The sequence below is a fragment of the Thunnus maccoyii genome, chromosome 13 (genome assembly GCF_910596095.1).
Source record: "Thunnus maccoyii chromosome 13, fThuMac1.1, whole genome shotgun sequence".
Classification (NCBI taxonomy): domain Eukaryota; kingdom Metazoa; phylum Chordata; class Actinopteri; order Scombriformes; family Scombridae; genus Thunnus; species Thunnus maccoyii.
The window spans coordinates 18,272,154-18,288,624 of record NC_056545.1 but is presented as its reverse complement, the minus strand read 5'-3'; positions in this window follow the sequence as shown (position 1 = coordinate 18,288,624).

The window sequence follows — 16,471 nt, the reverse complement described above, 5'->3', positions numbered from 1 at the left end:
TACACAGACCTTCCTGAGATGCCTTCAGCCAAATAGCTGGCTTGTCAGGCGATGTAACATTAACACTACAACAATGGCTAAACAAAGTTTTTAATGTGTTATTTGGAAAAAAGTTGAGGAGGAAGTAATTCCACTGCCTCCATCAACTGAGTCCACCAGACTCATCAGCCCGCAGCAGGGTCAGCCCGGCTGCTTGCTTCCTGGTGGTATAGTACTTTCTCCTGGTCAGCCTGATGTGGGCTCACCCAGCAATTTATGTGCCATTTATGAACCACATTCACAGCCAAATGTATTTCCCTGCACTGTCAAGAATGGAAAATCAAGGTGCTTCTCATCAAAGTGATATGGACAGTTTTATTGATAGAATAGAGTGTAAGGACACAGTTTGCTGTAAAATTTGCAGATTTGGTTTTTCGTGAGCTGACCGGTGCTGACGCAACAATGGCTGTAGGGTATAATGAATGCACAAGGGATATGTTACATGTGCGATTTCTGTCTAGGTTAACACCTTCTCTGCTATCTGGGTTTATGTTTAGTTGCCACTTTCTACAATAAAATAGTTAATTAACAGTACCGTGTGCTGTAGAGCTGATGAGTAGCCGGTCTTGCTGGTACAAATTTATTGTACTGTAGACTGGACAGGCCATAAAAGACCGCTTTTTTCTATACTGTTGTGTTCAGCCTTTATAGACTGATGCTCTGTTGGTTCAGCATGTTGGATAGGCAGTGTTTTGCTGTTATTGCCTTTGTGATGCAGAACATTGCAAAGTAAAACAGTCACCCATTTTTCAGTTTGTCTATGTTTTTCGTCATCTGACTTTTCATAAGTCAGTTCTTCTGGGAAAAGATGGCCTGCCCACTTTTGTATTGGCCCACCCAAAATATAATTTCTGCCAACACTACTGCTGTGTACACACCCTATTATTGCTCAATCTCTGTTTTTCTTGCAGTGGTCACTTCATAGTTTGTCGATTACCAGCTTTCAAATGCTTGTCCTTGCCTTTTCTGTCATATTTTACTTGCATTCCTTTAATTACAACACATTGTCCTTCTTCCCCAAGATTTTTTTTTAATTTCACCTATTGTATCAGAGTATCAGTGGAAGCAACAATAAATGTGGTCTGACAAGTATTTCCTCTGCCTAAATTAGCAGGGGAGAACAAGCTTCGAGCTTCGATCTTTAAGAGACAGGACTTGTGTTTACTCGCACACTGTGGTTGGTATTGTCCTACATCGGTTGACTAGAAAGGATTCAGGTGACAGAAAGAGTGGAAGGTTGGACTAAAAGGAAAACATGTAAGGCATGTAATCTAATTTTACATGACAGTTTAACACTATCATTTACATTTTCTCACTAAAGAAAAATGTATATACAGAAGGTTGATGAAGCCTTACTGTATAGATTGTACATCCATCCCTGCAGGGCACCGAGGGTTGAACTGCCAATGTATAACATTGTGAAGGGAACCAAGTATCTTAATCCCCAACCCCCACTCCTTTTCCCATTTTATTTTAATCTCCTCTGAAAGTGTCCTCTCCTAACCTCCTCTTACTGAGGGGTAAATATCCTCTGTAATTTCACACAAACTGTACAACACTAATCCACCACAAGCTCAACCAGTAACTAGATAGGTCACAACTTCTACCTAAAGCCTATTTTTTCGAAGGAACTGAAAAGATTCACCTGAGCAGATGACGAAAATGCTGTCTGTTTGGGATGATCTCTCTTTAATTTGTATAATGTCTTATGAAAGCTGTTCATGTTCGTTCTATAAGATGAATTCAAATTAGAAAATCTACAAGTGAAGGTACAAGTACAAGTACAAGTACAAGTACAAGTGGTTGGGGTATTACATTTGAACATTATGTTTCTTTTTGACAGCTGAAATATTGGCAAATTATAGTAGACCAAAACATGTCCATATTCTCCTAGTGTCTCAAGTTAGTAAACTAACCTCGATACTGAGATATGTCAGTGCATAGTAAAACAAAACATAGTAATAAAAAATGCATACATATAATAAGAAAATGTATGAAAATAAAAACAAATCTATAAATAAAGCTGGAGAACCAGAGAGAGAGAAGAATATTGTAGTTGTCTAACTTAGAAGAGATAAATGTGTGTCTGACTGTTGGTGTAAATGTGTGTTTAGTGCGTCAACCTGTGACAGAAGGTCTCTTACATTATGGAAGATTTCTAGGTAATAAATGCAGTTCTAGTCACACTGCAAGTCTAATCACAGTTAAGTTCCTGTCTAGTACGTGTGGTGCTCCTCAGTGATAAATACATATTGCTTGCCTGAGGCTTAGCACCAATAAGAATCTATTTTATCATCACTGAGTTGCAGAAAACTGCAGGATGTCCAGTTAGTCATGATTTTGATGCAGTTAATTAGTGATCAATCAGGGCTTGGGTTACCAGGAGACATGAATATCTATAGCCAAGCGTCACCCGCATAATTATGATAGCATAAATCAGCCTGTAGCATTAGGGCAGTAGATAAACATAATCAGCTTATAAAATGCAGTGATGTCTCTGAGTTGCGCGTTTGAATAAAGCATTATGACCTGTGGCTATGGATACTATATATCACTATATGTTTACTTTCTTTGTCCATTTAGGAATAATGGGTGCAATTTAAAGCTTGTTAAGCATAAGGTAATAATGGGGCAATAGCTTGGTAATAATAGTTTAGTAATACTGCAATCATTTACAGAAATACCTCATGTTATTGTATTTCAGTGAGCATATGAGGATATATTACTGATGTTGGGGTTCAATTCAACTTCTACTAGATCCTTTTTTCTTTAGTTGTCATACCTATGACACAATATATTTGTCAGTGACCAAACTAACCCATGTGACTGTTCCAAAAACAACTAATTTAACCATTTTGTAACATGCCATCCGTATGATTAAAGTCCCCCTCCACTCAAAAATGTTTTTTTCTTCTTGTTGAGCATCACTGTACAGAATGATGTTTTTGACACTATCACTTCACTTTAAAGAAGGAGACATCTTGTTTCCAGCAGTTAAACTTTTGAAATGAAAAATATTTGTTCATTCATAGATTCTGGATTATTCAATGAGGGAGAAGGAGTAGATGTCATTTGAAGGATTTTAACAAGGTAGTATTCAAACTTTTTTTGTGGAAAAAGAGAACAATTATTATTCCAAGCAAGATATTTTTTATATATCTTCAAACATAGGGAATCTTTAAGGTTTGGTAGGTTTAGGCAAATAAAACAACTTGGCAACATAAACATGAGGTTAAAGCATTAATGTTAGAGATTGAATACCTTCATCATTAAAAGAAACCAACACTTAGCTTTGAATGGTGGCAGGGGCATTGTGAGGCCACCCATCCACCAATGATGTCCTGTTTCTTCTGCCCTCGCTACTAAATATGTGTAATTATGACATATGACCATTCCCATGGTTGTAAAAGGTGTTGAGTTTTAAGTTATGACCAGTTCTGCTTGCTTAGTGAGAATAGCTTTTCATATTTTCCATACATGACAAATTGTGTAAAATTTGTGTAAATTTCAAAGCAAACTTCTGCGCTGATGATACATATTGATGTTTACCATCCTCATTGCAGTGGTGTAGAGATCCCTTTTAGATCCACGAGAGTTCCACAACTTTCATAGGTAACAAGAAGCCAGCTGCTGTTCGTTGTGATTGGATTTCATGCAGCTCTGCTCATTCTGTTATGTTGACTTTTCTCAGAAAAGGCTCCATTGTTCCTCACACCTTGGTGTCCAGACAGGATAAGAGCAAAGTCTCTTTTGATTTTCACACAGCTCCTGTGTCCAGACTGGCAGGCTATCTGCTGCTTCAGGGCAATAGAAATAAGGTTTCATGGATAAAGACTAAAGATGATTAAAGGTTGTGTCGATGGAACGGTGTGACAAAAATCTAGAATGGTGTGAAATATGTCTCAGTAGCTTTCAGAAACACTTCATACACTGATCACTTCACAAGGGCAAGTACAGAAGGACTCTATTTCTTTTTTTGTTTAAGCTTTATTTACTTGTTCAGATAACTTCCATTAAGTTCCACTGGAATCTCTTTTTCAAGGGAGACATGACCAAATAGCAGCAAAACAGAACATCAGAGACAGACCTATCATATCATCACATACAACAACAAAAAAGCATTTTCTTCATCTTCATTCATAGTAGCATGTTAATACTTAATAATTAAGATGTTTTTTATTATTTATTTGTCAAAGACAGATTTATCAGTGTTTGTGAGCATGAAAAGCTCTGTCCTAAAGCCAGAACAAACAGTACTAAAACTTGAGCCAGTAAACAAATCAGACTGTTCCAAAGAGAATGAACTGGCAGCTTTCCCAATCTATTCTCTTTGGAGGAGCTTTGGATTTTACATCTTGATAACAAAACAGGTTCAGGTATATGTTTTGTTTCTTTGTAAAGGTGACTGTAAAAGCACCCAGGAGGACTTTCTAGGGTTATGGGCATATTTTCTTGCTGAGAACCGATAGCACTAAACATCATTTCAGTCAAATTAGTGAGACATTGTGTGCAAAATTTAACGTCTGAACTAGTCACAGTTTTTATGCAATGAAGTGGTCAGAATTAGTGTTTCTGGTTTATAGCTATTTATTTTCCAAGACTATTAATTGAAAAGCCCCATAATGAGTGATTTCTTAAGTGTGATTATTCCACTTAAAGTCACACTACTAGCCCCCTATTTAAGTGTCCATTTCATCACATTTAGCAAAACTAAATACCAGCCGAGCTCTAATTTCAGTTGTGGCCAAGCAGCCTCTTTGTTTTTTTCAACATTTTATGCATCATCCTTTTATTTGTCTCTGACATTGAGCTGCATTCTGTTCTGAGCACCACAGCAAGAACACATTTCTTTCTGTGATCAAGCAAAGACTCTTTATATGGCTAGATGAAAGGAAGAAATTTGAACTGGTTTGATAACACCAAAGGAGCCAGCAGTAGACTGTGTCAATATAGGAATCCTTTAGCCCGAGGCTGTTCTGGAAACATGAATGCGCCCAAATGGTAGCAGTGTTCAAGTGTGAGATAACCTGATGCAACTTAGCCCACTATACGCTCTGCACTCTGCCTCAGGTGCCCACATGTTTTCACAACCTCCGGTTTTACATTTCCCAGGAATTAGTGTGTTGCATTGTGTTGAGTGAGTGTGCAAATCATGTTTACCGCTCTCAAGTAAGGAAATGCTCAGGAGGAGAGCACAGCAAGCACAGGTGTGACCAGAGAGTGAGAGAAGGGATGAGAAAAGGATGCTGCAGAGAGACGGAGGTTTGCTCTGAGAGGAAAAGAACAAAGGGAGGGGAAATTTGACATGGAGGGAGGAACAGTGAGAGAGAGAGTAATGTAGAAATGCCTCTGTATGTATGACAGGTGTTTGAATGTGTTTGATCCCAAGATTTTTTCTTGGTATAATTTGATGTGAATGCACATATCTTGGATCATCTGTAAATGAATGCACATGTGTGCAAACAGACACATACACAAAGACACTATTGCACTAATGCATAAATGCAAGTTTTTCCTGCACAGTTTTCCACAGACAGTATATGTGCGTATGTGCACTTACTGATATGTAAATTTGTGCACAGTAGAGATTTGACTTTACATCCCCTATCCCTGTAACTTGAGTAAACCTTAAAATGCAATAGGTTCACAAGTTAATAATTAATAAGTAGTATGTGAAGGTGGTAGCATTTGTGAGTCATACTTTAGGTGAGTGTGAGGAGTGCCAAGAGACCTTGACTACACGCAGCTGCTAACGTGGAATTGTCAGCTTGCAAGTGCCAAAGCTCTGAGGAATTGTGCCTCTGCTAGAGATGGATATAAACTCCTTTTTCTATCATCTCTCTGCAGAAGTGCATCATCCTCAGCAGTTGTTCTGGGTGTGCATGGAGGGTGTTGGGTGAGCTGGTCTCATCCCCAAGAGAAAATGGAATTCTACAGTATGCCTTAGTTATTGCAAAGGAAAACAGAGATAAGGAGAGTGTGGTTTCAGTAGTCAGCTGTGTTTCATATTAACAATCTTGATTGCTGGTCCATCCTCTTTGATCAGTTTTGTGATTATTTTACCCACTTTCTCCCCTGCCTTCTATGGTTTCCTCTCCCCAACTATTTATCACTAAAAAGTAACTTTCCTCACTTTCCTCTTTTCCCTGACTGCCTGTCCATCTATTATGCATTTGTCTTCTGGCTGCTGCACACATGCCTCCTCTCCAGTAAAGAGGCATGTAGAGGTCTTACAGCAAAAAAATAAAAACACTGTCTATATCATGATTTATAGAGTGTATGGAAGAAAGGGAAAGGAAAAAGAAAGAAAAAATCAAGTGGTTTGAGTTTATTTAAATCCACCTAAAAAAAAGGGAGAGATTTACAGACCTTTCAGTTGAGTTAAGGATCTGCAATTTTATTGACAACAGTTCCCAAGAATTGCCTCGGAGAAGGAATGTGAACCACCATGAAGTGATTGGCAAGAATAAAACAACATCCAGTACTTGTCAGCCACAAACTCTGCAAATGGGGAAGAGACTACAGTGGAGAAGACATCATTGCTTGACCAGATTCAGAATATCTATCTATGTACAGTCCCCAATGATCCCAAGCATCCACAGATCCTCCAAGTGGCTGCAGCAAGGTGTGCAGTGAATTGCATAATTCATTTAATAAATTATCTATCCAGCATGTGCTTATGTTTTATGCATGTCCATGTACATGTATATTTTTTTGTATGTGTAAAAAAGTATTGCTACAGAGGTTTTCTACATTGAGAGAATAAACATCCCCTGAAAGTTGTCAGACCTCTGCGGTCAAGTATGAGCCTTACATTTACCCCAAAGCATGCTGTGTTTTGCTAAGTGGTGAACACAGACAAAGAAAATGTATCATTTTGATAATCTGTGTTTTTACTTCACTTCAATACAGTTTATTCTGCTTCAGTGATCAATACAATGTGCAAAGTCAAAGGAAAACCTTGACACACAACTGAGACCGTTAAGCTGCTTAATGTGAATTGATTTCAGTCAGCCAAGAGCCAACTCACGTGTTGAACAGAAAAAAATATCAGTATCAGTCACCTGTAGAGACATAGGTTAAAGGGGAACACCACCAGTTTTACACATCAAAGTCTGTTTACAGGCCTTAAGGAGTACTACAGCATATGTGAAAAAAAAAAAAAATTGTATAAAGCCTTCTGCGGCTCCAGAGGGAGCTGCGTGAAGTCTGAGAAACTTCCTCAAGTGATGTCACATGAAGCAGCATTGTTTGGGACTGAAGATACGAGTCTGAAAATGAAACAAATTTCGAGGTGTGGAGTTAAGAAGTGAGGTTTCCAGACCTCTGTTGTCCACTCCGTATCCCTGCTCGAGGCTAGCAGCTCGAGGCTACATTAGCTGATACTAGCATAACACACCTGAATATGCACAGTCAAGTGAATTGAGTTCATGGAGAATTCATGGAAAAAAAGATGATATCTCTGGTTCTGCTGCATCGATTTCAAACCTTTTTCACACTTTCCATCATGAGTGTTATAGGAGAGCAATACTAAATCAGCGGAGTACTATTTTAATGTTAAACTAACTCTTCTCCATCGAGAGCAAAGGAGGAAATAGTGTGATGTTGTTACTTAGCTACACATTCCACAAAGGTAGCTGTGTTAGATCAGAAATGATTTTATTTTTGCAGCAGTAATTTGAAACAGTTTTGGAAGGCACTGACAAATGATGATGACAATAGGGGTGTCAGATCAGAAAAAAACAAAAAAAACAAACATGTTGTTCTGAAAGGCAATGACAAATTATGTATTTTGTTGTTAAATTTTGAGGACACGGTGGGCAGCATAACTTTAAGGTGGGAAGTGTGGCAGCAGCCTTGCAGCAAAAGAACAATGTTCTTCGAAAGAGCAAAACAACAATTTAAATCCATTGCCATCACTGAGTGTAAAAGCAGACTTGAGTTGACTGCCTCACGATTGACTCAGTCATTTCTTTTTGAGAACCAAAGAGCTAAATATATACAGGTTTCTGTAATGAATCTAACAGTGACTCTGCAATGCAAGAATGCAAGAAGTGCTCAGTCTGACTGAGTACAGAGGGCAGACAGATGCTCAAGGAGTTTGTGAAAAAAGTGTGTTCATCATCTTCATCGGGTTACTCCCACTGGACTTTCAGCATTATACCACAGGGCAAAATCACCCTGTTGCATCATCCACAGTATCAGCAAACTGCCTGTGGGTGAGCTATTGGTATCCTGCCTGTGGGAGAGAAAGTAAATAATTAAAATGTTTTGTGAAAAACTCAAGCAGTTGTCCATCACCCCCTCCTTTTGGCTTACAGTCTTCGATTTGTCTTACACTGCTGTCAAAAGAAGGACAGTAAAAAGAAGGATGAAACCTTATTTGTCTGCCCAGCCAGTCTTCATTTGACGGCCTCTCTCTTCAGGATTACATCAGGACTCAAAGTGGGTGAAGCCTCCATCAATATGTGGAGCTGTCCATCTCCAAAACTGTAACTGGGTCATTTGTTCTCCATCAAGTACCGTACTTCTTTGGGTGTATCAAAGTCTATGAATTCTGCTTAATTATTATGGAGAAAATGTAAGACATTCTTTCAGTGTGTAACCTGTCTTCCTTCTCCTCAGTCGAAATTGAGTTTGCTGTCAGGAGGTCACACTTCCCTTTAACAGTCTTTCATTAAAACACATGATGTAAAACACATTTACTGCGAAAGACTCCCTTGTTCAATCCAATATTTTGTGCATGTTTAGTGTGTGCATATATTTAGTTTTTGTACTACAGTATAACCACTCAAATATCTTTTGATCTTAAAAAAACAGTTTGTGGGCCGCATGGGAAATTTTACCCTTTGAAATTATTGAATCTCTACATTGAAATGATAAATAATTGACTACAAAGCAGCCAGATCTCAAGAGGATTCCGTTCAAGTTTTTAAAACAAAGTAACGGTGACAGTTTCAGGGTTTCAAGCCTTGCTTTGAATAAAAATCAGACACCTTTGTTATTGTTGAGTATATGTGGTAACGAATTGTATCAATATGTTCAGCCTCAAAAAAGATAAGGCAGATTCTCCTTCTTGATGGGCCATCTTTCTGATCATTTTTATCTAAACTTTTAGAGCTGACCTTTACAGTGGTGCTATCTAAGCCTCACATGAAAATGTACTCTTGTCCAAAATTGTTGTGTGCATCGTCAGTATCACAGTTGCCATCTTTGTCACTTATTTCTACGTGGGAATAATCCAATCTCAGCGCATCTCAACAACATGCATTTCTGGGCTGACATTTATGTTTGGTTTGGGGGCGTATTTTTCTGATTCCTGTGAATCAGAGAACAAGCCAAACGTTGATTGTTAACCATCAAGATATTTCCAACACACCCACAATTCTAAATATAATCTAAAATATAAGTGATAAACACCAAATTACTGTGTCATTGGTCAGACTTTGGCCATGTGCCATTACCAGAGTAATATTCTGTGAGAGAGACTGAGCAGGTGAAGCAGAGTTTCTTTGTAGTCTCATTGTGTCGCGCTGATGTGCAACAATCACAGAGAAATCCAATAAAGAGGAGACAGAAATTCAAATTTTTTCATTGACACAAGCATAGTGAAATGCAGCCACATGACATGTTACTTTTTGAGTAAGAGCCACCACTGCAAAAAAAAAACAAAAGTGTAATGTTCACATGCTAGTTAGCTAGAGAGATTACATGTCTGCACACCCAGTGTTGATTACAAGCAACAAGCTTGCCCTCCTTATCTAGGCTTTCAAAGGTAATTCTGGGAAATATGAGAAATTATAAACTAGCTGAAGTAGAAGGCAGGCAGAGGGAAAGTGGGCACAGAAGAAGAAGTACATTTCAACACAAAATCACAACATAACAATGTACAGTATATCCTAATTATAACAGGTAGATTTTTCTTAGACCTACAGTAGGGGTTTGATACAGTATGACAAATGTTACTCAAGAAGGCAGTTTGTTAAGACTTCTGCCACCAGTTTTACTTATTAACGCAGAGCTTTTGTTTCCAGGGGACAATATTATTGCTGGTGTGTGCATGTGGTTTTATTTCTCATAGTTTTTAATGTAATTAATAGTTATTGATTATTAAGTATCCTGGTTTTGACTCTTATCCTGGTTTTGGCCACATTCCAGATATGGAATAGAAGAAACATGGGGCCGCACTCTCACAAACATTCTGAGAATGAGTCCTCGCTTAGTAGTGATTTAGGAAAATTCTCAGAGCAACTCTGAGCAAGGAAGGGACAGACACTTTTACGTTAGTGAGGAGATGTGGTTGACCCCATTGCGAGGTATGACTCATTCTTTTGAAATGTGTGATTGGTTGATCAAAAACTAAAAAAAAAAATTTAAAAAAAGGAAAAGAAAAGAAATAGAAATGCACTCTTAATGACGATATAATGGACAGTGAAATCAATAGTCCTAATCATATTTAGTCTCTATTGACACATGGTGTAATTATAATTATTAAATTATCAATCTTTTTTTTTTCCAGCTGCCAGCAAATTTTTTCCAGTTGCCAAATATCTTAGTGTTGTGATCATTTTCATTTCTGCCGTTATAGTGTTATTGCATTGGGTGGGAGATGTGAGTGTATCTCTGATGAGATCGACCACAAATATTATCCCTGCACGATCTAATCTGTAGCGTTTCATTAACTCACTGTCATTCAGTGTTGGGAGAATATTTCTCCTGCCTCTTTGTCTTTCTGCCATTTTCTCCTCTGCTTAAAAAACTCTTAAGCCTCTTAAAAGTCCTCCCCCCTACTCCTAACATTTTTTTGCTATAGGAGCTCTCTAAAAGGTGCTTTGTGAATAACTTTTATCTTTAGTAGGATCTAGTCTTAACTGTAAGGGGAAATTCTTAGAAAACATCACAATTCTAATTTTCAATCCAAGAATTTCATCACTTGGAGCAACTCTTTGTACTAGGAAGCTTTATGAATACGGCCCCTGGTTTTTAATATCCCTGTTAATATGATTCTAACAGTATCTAGGTTTCTAATGATCTGTGTCCAGTTTTGTCTTGATTCCTTTGTTTACATGTGACAGTATCCTGGTTTCTATTGGAGAACTCCAGGTAACATATCCAGACTTCTCAAAACCGGGATAAGGGCTTATCTAGGTTTCTGGTACCAGGATAAGGTGTTTACATACACAACACATAACCAGGACACTCCAAAAACTTGATCATAACCAGGATACTCGTAAATGCACACAATGAGATGTTCAAAGAAATTCTGAGTGGGTGGAAAAATCATGCCAGCAGATATTTGGCTATTTTACCACAAACATTGGTGATTTAACATGATCTTATTAGCTATATCTTGTCATTGTACTAGTTGCTGCATTCTCATTCATTATTACACATATTGTTGTAATATGTATGACCACGATTGCGGCAATACTTGAGGAACAAAGGAGTGAACACATGGTGCAGTGAAGCTGATGGATAGAATGATACAGGGAGGGACAGCTCGGCTGATGGGTCGGAGTATAGAGAGGTTGATGGATGAAGTGTTGCCCTTTGTGAATGTCAGTAACCATAGGTGTGTAATCCCAGCTCCGTTCTCAGCCCTTCATTATCGAGCCATTGCCTTTTAAAAATGCCCGGAAAGTGTTTATAAAGATCAAGATAAAGCTGAACTGTAGCGCTGTTTCCGTTACAGACAGCCCCATGGTCAAGCAAAAGTGCACTTGTGAGTATGTTATCCTTGTATGAAGGTGCTTATAGTGTTTTCATTGGTTTTAGCACTCAGCACTCAGATTTAAATGTACTGGCCTTTGTATATTCCAATTTTAAAACCTTAAAACTGTTTTTCAACATACATGCTTGATACTGGATAATGCATCATGTTGACACGATAGCTGAGAGTATACCCTTTGATAGACGGTAGACTGTCGCCATGAAGCGACAAAATTGATCAGTGATCAATTTTGTACCAAAGCCTCTACCCATGATAGATTTTTTTAACCTTTTGTTACATATTTTATGTGGCTCACTGTCTTGAGGAACATTCTTTAAACAAGGAGACATATTAAATAAAGAAGATGCAGTTTTGGGTTGTTTATTTAATTATTTATTAAAATGTATTTTAGTATACACTTCGTCATAGCATCATTTACATAAACAAGTAGTTTTAAAACTTTTTTTTAAGTAATTCTGTTTATGCAAGCAGTTTTTTAGGCCTATGTGTTTGTGTGCCTCTCCACTTCCACTAATGGCCCTACAGCATTGGGATTAGAAAAGAGCACACAAACATGTTTACAGTATTTTTCCATGAAAACTGGTGAGACAATCGCTTATCTGTCGTGTACAGCTCAGCACCTGAAACTCCCTTACCTGTAATAACTGCCAAATTTAGTGAGGGATTTTATGTTGCATTTTAAAGCTTGAACAAGCTCCTACAACAACCTTTTTTTTCATACATGTAGCATTTTAGTATATTTTTCACAGTGTATTCTACTCAGGATCATTTGGATTAAAATGTTTAAAGTTAAACAAGTAGTTTAAAATAATTTAAAGTAGCCAATCATGGTGTGGACAATTTCAGTAAATAAGCTGCCAATATGCCCAGTGCCTTAAAAAAAAGACTCCTGGTCTCACCGTTTTTCACCTGGTGATAAGCCTGTTATCTTTGCCTCCCTGCTCTGCCACTGGCCCGCTCTCCTCGATACTTTGCCCAGCCAAACAGACAGGCAGCCACCTAAGAGTTAGCCAGGGACTCAGAGAACCATGCTGAGGGGACAAGGTGACAGTCACTTCAAATCATGAGCTGAATAGAAAAATGCTATTACTTTTGTAGTGGAAGCCTTGGGTAAGAAATGATGAATCATTCCCATGCTGCTTGCAAAAATTCTTCAGCAATTTCCATCTAGGGCAAATTCAATGAGGTAATTTTTAAAGGCACCTGAAATGACCACAAACTTTTGATGCCCACTCAGTGCCCACATTAGCAGCTAGCAACGTTTAAAATGTGTGAGTAGATGGCGTCTCCTCATGAGGTTTAATTAATGCATTAGAAACATAGACAAATGGAGACTAATAGAGACAAATTGGACTTTACCGACCTGATGAATGTCGCTTCAGTTATTCACTTACATATTTAACTTAATATAGTTTTTATAGCATTGTTGATGATATAAACAGGAAGGTTTGTGAGTGGTTTTTGACAGAAAAATTATGCAACAAGGGCCTTAGGATTTATGGGAAATTAGTAAATGACGTTGCATGTATGTTTACTACATTGCTGCACTCTTTAGTGGCTTTGTCTTATTTTTTCAGTTGTTGTACATTACAGATTTATTTTGTATCTGTATTTCTTATGTATCTTTGTTGTGTGTTGAAGTGTAAATTGTAAAGTCTGTCATCAGAGTATAGTGTCCAAACTGTCACAGTCAGTCTAACCAGAGTGTGTGAGTCTCTGTGATTCTCCATGTGGCTCCATGTAATTGAGTATACCAACAGCAGCTTAGCATTGCATGCCTTATTGCCTCTAAAACATTATTCCCATAATATGATGAATCCTTTTGACTGAATGATGCTTCGACTAAAATCTTTTGGAAAAGAATGACTTGCTTTGTCTCTCTCCATGTTGACCACGTAGAGGGAAGAGCTGCTCAGTTACTATACCAGGGCCAAATATGTTAACAAGGCACTGGACTCCAACACACTGGGACCTGTTCCAACTGCTCTTGGTATCTATCCAGCATTTGGCTGCATATGTACCGTATATGATTGCCTAGGCTTGCAGGTGGCAGAGAGGAGACAGATGTTGGACCTTTGTTTTCCCCCATGTTAAATGTGTCTCCAGAGAGCTTATGTTTTTTGGAAAGAGTCTTCTCTGCCGCTCACTCTCACACTGTCTTTCACACGCTTACACAGATATAAGCACACACTACTGTTTTTCTTGGTGACAAGCGTGTTGGTACAGACAGATATGAGTCACCTAATCAGATCAAACGGTGTCTGAGAAAAATGACAAAACATGATGACATGGGCAGCTTTTCTCTGTTTGTGCTCTCTCTAATGAAAATCTCAATGACATAAAATGTGAACGTTGTTGTGGTGATAATGATGCATAATTTTAAAGATATGGCAACATTTTTTTCTGATATTTTAAGTGTGTTACAAATTATTCAGGTTCTGGTCTGTTAGGTGTTATATTCAGCGTTTTATGTCATGCTTTTTTTTAAGTTATACTAGTGGCGTGATTCTAAAGATGGCAATGTTGGTTAGTCCATCATTTTGTTACAGACTAGCATGTTTCAGCAACATTGGGGACATTCATTCTCAATAACTCATTCCCAATAATCCTAATAACTTCTGATCCCCTTACTTTTTCTTTAGCAAATGAGGTTCACATTTACGGTTTTCAGAAGTATGTCACCGCATACAAGGAATTTGATTCCAGTTTCTAGTGGCTCCCAGTGTACTTATAGACAACAATCTTCAGAGAGTTTTGAGTGAAATGTCTCGACAACTATGAGATGGATTGTCATGAAATGTGGTACAGATATCTATTGGTGCCCACAGGATGAATCTTAATGACTTTGGTAATAACTTTTCAGAGAGTAAGAGTCCACAGCTGTAGTCTTTTTTTTATGACAATAACTCATTCTATTCCAGTTGAAACTTTTAAATAGAACTTGTTTTTAAGAACTACCTGAAGTCCAATATTTGAAGGTACTGAGCTTTATGCAAGATGTAATAGTGTGAAAGAAACGGAGAAGCAGAAGCTAGTTCCCAAGCAATATTTAAGTCAAGTTTTAATGACTAAAGGTGCACATACCTTGAGTACAGCGAACCACTCGTACTTTCTTCCATCTCTCCTTCTCAGCTTCTCCTTTGCCTCCCCTCTTTCGTTCTAACCTTTGTTTCCTTCAAGCTCTTCCTTTTTATCCTCCAGCAAACCTAACTCTCTCCCTTGTGCCTAATTTTCCTCCATACTCTAACCTAACTTCACCCCTGCTTTACATTCTTCCTCCTCTGGCTACATAATACCCCCTTGTCTTGCTGTTTTCTCTCCAGCCTGACTGATGATGCTGTTCAGATGATGTAAGATTGCTGCAGGTGTGTAACACAATGTCTTTAGGGGGCTGAGGAAGACAAACAAACCACACCAAAGGCATCATTTTTTCCCAGGGCTTTCTACACCTGTATATCCAGATTGTTCAGCTTAGCAGGCCTATGATGGTTTAGAGAAGCTAACTTTCTCCAGCTCTGCCCTCTTCATGTCTGCCTCTCTGCAAACTCCGAGTCATGAGTTCTGAATGTTTAATAGCCTTTTCCACTCTCTCCAGGAAGAATCTTAATTTTTTTTCTTCTCTTCTCCCGACCTCCAACTTTCGTAAAATCATGAGCACAATCATCTGAACCATTCTCTCTCCCTGAAAATCTATGAGGCCCACGTTGACATATTGGCTCTCCTGAGGCAAAGATTGCCACCTATGAGAACTTTGCCATCAATGTCTTACCACGCATTAAGGATGTGGGTGAGCAGTTGTGTGTATATACTCGGGGTATGGGAGAAGCTAAGATTATTCTCATAGCATCTCTATTTTATTGAATATCATTACAGTAAGTGAAGGGTGACAGAAAAGACACAACCTCACTATGCCACAAGTAAAGTAGCTCGCAGTGGTACTGTGTGGCACATGTACTTCTCTGGTTATACAGTTGGAACAAGTAAAAGTTTAGGAATGATACAACTCATCTTTTGGCACAAAAACTGCTTGATCAATGGTGGTGCATGGTCCTTATAAGAGACTTATTTTTCATAACATTTGGGGCAGGGGCGTAGTAGTGGGGGGAAAAGTGAAACTGGCTACCCAGGGCCCCAGTGGGAGGAGAGCCCTTGAAAAGCCTGGAATGAAAAGTTTGTTTTTGTTTGCAATTTTTTTTATTTTAAGTAATTTGTGTCATAACTAAATTAAAATTGGCTGAATAAATCGGTTAAGATAATGAGCTTTGTATTTTGAACTTTGAACTTTGGACTTTAGCCCCCCATAAATTTTCTTTAGCACCCCCAAAATAAATGTACATTATTAGTTTAAATCATTGACAGTTTTTTCTCATTCATTTTTCATTAAAATTGATCGCATTGTGCCATTCTGTCTCTAAATTCACAATGTACCTAGAGGGATGGTCGCTAGGACCTGGGAGAGGCTGCTGCTGCTCTAATCCAGCGTTTCCATTGGCTGTGCTGCCCACTCTGCAATTCCTGCACCACCTTTGGTAGAGACTGTAATGGTAGTTGGAAACCACTGAAATTGTGACAAGATGTTGTCTAAAACTGTACCAAGATAAACATAGTACACAGAGTGAAATAGTGAGTAGTTACAGAGTGAAGATATCTAGCTCCAATATGAATTTGTGGCAAATGATGGTCAATGTAGCTAGCTATCAA